The 6,219-nt window shown below is 34.7% G+C and overlaps 1 long non-coding RNA gene across 1 annotated transcript; it reads right to left on the minus strand.

Moving 5' to 3' along the window:
• Positions 1-1,625: 1,625 nt before the first annotated feature.
• On the minus strand, positions 1,626-3,484 carry LOC110940650. The gene is made up of 4 exons (XR_002593365.2): positions 3,058-3,484; positions 2,669-2,723; positions 1,972-2,407; positions 1,626-1,824 (listed from the first exon to the last, which is right to left on the minus strand). It is a non-coding gene; the product is annotated as an uncharacterized LOC110940650 (long non-coding RNA).
• Between the last annotated feature and the right edge of the window lie 2,735 nt (positions 3,485-6,219).

The following is a 6,219-nucleotide window of genomic DNA, read 5'->3' on the forward strand; positions in this document are numbered from 1 at the left end:
GCGTAAAGGTAAGCATGGGCTTACGCGGCCCGCGTCAACCCTAGGTCAAAGCGTAGGTTGTCCGCGTCATTGAATAGGTTCAACACGTTGATGACACGGGTCGACACAGGGTTCTGCCGCGTTCTAAGACTCTCGCGGCCCGCGTAAGTGTAAGTTTAAGCTTACGCGGCCCGCCTGAACTAAAGAAAACAAATGGGGTCAAGTTCTGGTTCTAATACCACCCGCGTAAGTGTTGGGGTGGGTCTACGCGGCCTGCCTCAACTTAAATAAACTTGTTTTTAATTATTTTTAATGTTATGTTACATTTCGGGCTCGGTTTTCACATACGGGGTGTAATATAAGACATATTGGGACATTTTAAGATGTACTAGGGTGTCAGAAATATAATCGAGGGTGTCGGTTTTCTTAAGGATTGTTACAGTTATAATCAGATTAGTGCAGTTTTTATGCATGTCACATAAATTATGCGATTTCACGTATTTTACAACTTCTAAAGCACTATGTACAACATGCAAGACTAGTAAACTTTATGACAAAGTTTTATATCATTTAACACTTCAAAATAATCATATTTTAGTGTTTATAATCTGATCAAAAATTATTTTTATCAAATCATGTTTAAATCATCCTTACATGGTTACATATCATCATGCATGTTCATGTATGTGCATCTAATGCACTCATACAACATCATCATCATTATACACGATCTAATATACTTACCAGAACACATTAACTCAATGTTCTTACAAAACACAACATATATCATCCATGATCATCCAATCATTCATACATAAATGCAAGTATTCTCACACTTATAAATATGTGACAAACATTTACATGCATGCATACACATATACATACATATACACGACATATATACACCCACATGAACTTCCAAAAGTACACTTTTTCATCAAGTCCCTTTCAAATCATGAAACACTTTTAGAACATTCTTTTATGAGACTTTTGATTCTTGCATGCATTCTACCATTCAAGTAACATGTTATTCAAGAATCATTCAATAAAAAATAAAAACACAATCACTTACACCCACACACACATACTCACGGCCATACATACATACATACATATACACACCCATTTTCATTTTGTTTGAAATCTCTTCCTTTATCATTTTCAAGTTCATGTTTAATTCCAAGTTCAAGAGAAACTTTACATCATCTCTATTATCACTAAAAATCAAGAATGTAACTTTAGAAATAAGTTTATACCTTTCAAGTTTTTAGTGGGTTTTGACTAGATTTTGGTGTTTGGAAGCTTGTTTCACCTAGAAACCTCCTTTAGATCCTTAAAACACCTTGAAACCTTCTTGAATTTAGCTTTAATCTTCAAGAACAAGTTGGAATTTTTGAAATGGATGAGATATGGGGGTGTTTCGGCCGAGCTATGTGAGGGAGAGAGAGAATGATTTTTGAAAAGTTTATGTTGGTTTATGTGATAACTAGGTTATTCCCCGGGTAGATACCCGGGTAGGAAAATTTAAATTACAATCAAAAGCAACAATAATATACGGGTTCAATAGTCATCAACACACCCTTAATTTTTTTTTATGAATATGTGTGTTGAGAAATGATATGTTTTTTTTATTTTTTGAAAAAAAATACATTTAAGCATAAACCTTGAAATAAAAAAAACGTTCCCTTACTTATGTAGATAATGTCTACACATGATTGGGCTTACTATAGATAAAACTTTTGATTTAAGCCTATCAACAACACTTGCAAGAAGTGGATCATCATGTTCTGGCAGTTTTAAGGTGTTTTGAACCAACTGAAGAATAGCACTTGCTCCACATAGTTCCTGGAGAACAACAAAATATAAATAATCAGTGTTAAACATATTGAAAAAATGTTTATTATGCTCATAAAATATTTTTTATTTAAATGATTTAGTTCAATCCTTTGGCCCATTTGACTCGTTTTCTTATAAGTTGTTATTTTATTTGACCTTATTTTCAGCGAGGCGCTCCCGGAATAACATGTGTTTGTAAAGTGATTGGATAAATTGTATAGAAGATTCACAAAGATGGAAGAGATGGTAGACTTCATCATTTGGCTGCATGCGAGAGTTAATACGCTGAGTTGTCGGCTTTGCTCGAAGATGATTAATACTTACATGGATAGCAGTTACAGCTGCTATCGCGAAGTCACCAACCTGACAAAAAATGATTTATATAGTAGCATACAAAACTGATTTATTCGCATCTCAGCTTCGTTGGTGTCAAAATATTTCTGCATAGCTTCTAGCTCAACTTTTTTTCCTGTCATGGTTTCCATCTATTTAATTTCGCTTTTTAAGCAATTGTGTTTCTTCAATTTCAAGGCTCCCTTGGAATCGTCGAAGTAAATACATCCAATTTATGACAATCCTCGCTTCTCATATCCTAAAGATTAATAGCAATATTCAAGACAAAAAGAGATAACTGATTTTACAAAATGCAAGATTAGTCACACATTTCTTAATCAACTGATGTATCCGCCACATAAATTAAGAATAAAACGAACAGAAATCAACTGCAGAACAATCAATCTATTATGTCCCATCATTATTTATAAATTTAATGCTTGTAACCTGAATTTATAATAAGTTTCTAGTAAGTTAAAAAATAAAAACTATATGTATGCAAGTGGGGCCCTATACATACCTGTATGTCTTTAAACTTTCAAACAACATTAGGCTGGAAACTCTCATCTAATACCCTGCAATTAACCATCATCAGTTATAACCTTTTCAATTGAGTAACCAATATAAACCATCATCGTCATAATATTCAATAACATCTTAACTAAAACCAACTGAATAATAACATAAATATAACTAATTATCTTATATCATAACTTAACATATCTCCAAACTCAAAATAACAATGTAATTAAAATAAAGTTGTCGATTACAATAATAAAATAAAGTACTAAAAACATGTTGTTTTTTATGTCGGGCGGAGACGGGTCGATTGGGTATTCTTTCTATTCCGAATTAGAGTTAACCGGGACAACATCGTTAAACTTTGAAATTGCTGGAGATGATACCTACTTTGAAGGAGAACAGGGTGAACCGTTATCCGGTGATGACGATAGGGTTGGAGACCAAGAGCTTGATGTGTTGACGGAAACGGTTAGCTTACGATACCCAACCGACCCATCGGATGAACTGTTCACGAGAAGCTCTTCGAGAGACGATCTAATTCCGGATAGCTTTGGAGGTACGACAATAACGTCAACCGACTGATGCCCATTTGCGTATTCAAACTTCGGATCAGCGCCCATGGAAAGAAGCAACTTAACAACTTCAAAAGCATCAACAGAACCACCAGAAGCCGCACAGTGAAGTGCAGTGCACTTATCCGGGCCACAATAGAGTTTACATCCACCTTGGGTTGAGAAATTATTAGTTTCAAAACACTCACGCTTCCATACGTTGCAGCAACCATTAACGGAGTCCAATGCTCAAGAAATATCTGCTTTGATATATTTTTATATAAAGAATTAGAGGTTTGGTTAAATTTATTAACCACTAGTAACTAGTTTATTTTTAATATAAATATTCAACCCAAATAGTTTTAAACACTATTTTATATAGTTAGTTGAAATATTATATTAATAAGTTGGCCTGTATATAGGTGACCTTTCTAAATAAAATTAAAGTATATAAAAACTTATATTATTAGACAGGTAGATTACGGGTAAGCTGGCCGTTAAAAATATGAAGTACTTAGAAGGGCCTAGGAACCGTATAATAATTAAACTATAAAAATAGATTATATTTGAACCTACTCTGTTTTTAATAAAACTGGGTCCAAAATGTAGATAAGATTATTCTCGTTCGAAAGATATATTCATTGTTTGATGAAAACATCATATTTTAAAAGTTATACGCGCCAGTTCCATAAAGCAGATAAATAAAATACATATGATAATAAAATAATTATTCAATTGTTGAATGCATGGGCATGTATGTAAAATTAGATCCATACGTGGACTAATAAAAATCTACAACATTTACAAATAAAATTGTAATATAGGTGTATGTTTTCCAATTTATGTTGATAAGATACGTGTCCATGCCTGTGTAAAACTTTCAATTTAAAGATAGGATACGTGTCTTATGTAGAAACCAATGCGTAAGATTGAAGCTAAGGCAACTTTTGGTATAAATATAGAATACCTTCACACTTTACCATTTGCTAAAAACTGTTTTCTTTTGTCTCCTGGTCGCCCCTCTTCCTTTCCATATATATATATATATATATATATATATATATATATATATATATATATTAATTTCATTTTATGATAATAATAAATAAAGCCTGACCCGTTTTAAGTATTTTAACTCCCGATCACCGCTACCCTTTCCGATTGATCTGGAACCCATAACTCATCTCAGGGCTCTGCCCGACTAAGTTCGTTGGGATTCTGTCTGGGTACATCGGGACAAAGTTGATTTAGGGGTATATACTTACCACGAGTGCATTATATATATATATATATTTAATAGCCCAAAAGTTATACCCAAAATTTATACTAGAAGATTTTCTAGTTGAACCCTAAAGTTACAAAGTGGGTCCATTCTCTTTTCTTACTATTTTATTCCCTTTTTCTTTGTGATATAATTATATTTAAAAATACTCCAAAATGATCCGTTAGTAAAAACCCGGACCCCTGAAATCCCAATCCATATCAAAGAATCAAGAAATTCAGATATTTAGTCTTCTCGCGGGCCGCGTAAAGAATAGGTAGAAGGTCACGCGGGTCGCGACAGCTCGTGGGTATCCGGATGTGCATGAAGGCCACGTGTCGTCACACGTGTCACGACCACCGGTGACTCGGCAACCTCCGAGCTTATCCACACTCCCACGCGGGCCGCGTAAAGATCAACCGAAGGTTCACGCGGGCCGCGACAGGCCTGAATTTTTGCTATAAATAGCCTAGCTCATGGGCTTTCATTCTGTGTCGACAAAACTTTCAAAATCATTCACTCTGCTCGAATTTCACTTTCAAAGTAAGGGGGTACTGCTACGATACCGGGTATTAACTCAATCGCTGCTACGATTCAATATCCGATCGATTGAAACTATCCGACAGGATGTTTAAGTGCTACTCAAATTGAGTTAATACTTTGTCATTCGTCGTGATTCCGACGGGATGTTTGAGTGTCGCCAAAACTCTAGCTATACTCTGTCATTCGTTGCGAATCCGCTGGATGTTTAAGTATTGCACTTTGTTATTCGTCGTGAGGGTTTAAATCTCGTGAGTTTATCGTAAAAGTTGTATCATTTAATTACCTAGTTTCGTGTGCATTATCGCTTAAATTAGGTTATCAGTAGACTAAACACTACCCCATACACTTACAATTAAAGTAGATGCTAATTCTCAGAAGAATCTGAATCATGAAGCTTTTTAATTCAATACTGCATGCTTATAATGTGAGTCATTCTCTTTTTATCAAATATGCTTTACAAAACTCCAAACTATTTTCAAAGTTATAATTACAGGGATTAAGTCTTTGTAGTCTTCATTACAGCCGGTATGTGGGGTTTTGTATACATTACTTGTTAATCCATCACCATTGGACAACGAGGCAGCCAAGGGGTGATATGACCATAGTCACAGACACCATTGGACAACGAGATAGCCAATGGGTGGTCGAGCGACAAATACCATGGGTATATGGTTGACATGTAGAAACATTGTAATCGCTCTTAATACTGTAAATTATAACAAATATGTTTTTTTGCAAACTGAATGAACTCACTCAGTATTTCCTGCTGACAAAACCTTTTTAAAACACGTTTCAGGTAATTACAGTAGATTGGAATAAGAGTTGGATACGACACTGAAAGGGTTCAAGAAGTGGCTTATTTTAATTAAATCAAATTAAGAAATATTGTTGGGTTTATCCCTTATTAAAGCTACCTTTGTAAAACATGGGTTTATCCTATCTATTTAATAAATAAAATCCGGTGTTTTCTAAACTCTGATATTTTCCTAACTCATGGTCCTGATAAAATTTCCGCTGCAATATTTTTCAAAATAATCACCGGTACCATTTGGCTGTTCGCAGCTCCCGATTCCGTCCAGGGTGGGTCGGGAGTCGTGACAGAAGGTGGTATCAGAGCCACTAATTTTAGCCAATATGTGTTGTGATAATAATACCTAAGCCTAAATAAAAGAGTTAGGAAATTGCTATTAATTG

This window comes from Helianthus annuus, chromosome 5 (genome assembly GCF_002127325.2).
Source record: "Helianthus annuus cultivar XRQ/B chromosome 5, HanXRQr2.0-SUNRISE, whole genome shotgun sequence".
Classification (NCBI taxonomy): Eukaryota; Viridiplantae; Streptophyta; class Magnoliopsida; order Asterales; family Asteraceae; genus Helianthus; species Helianthus annuus.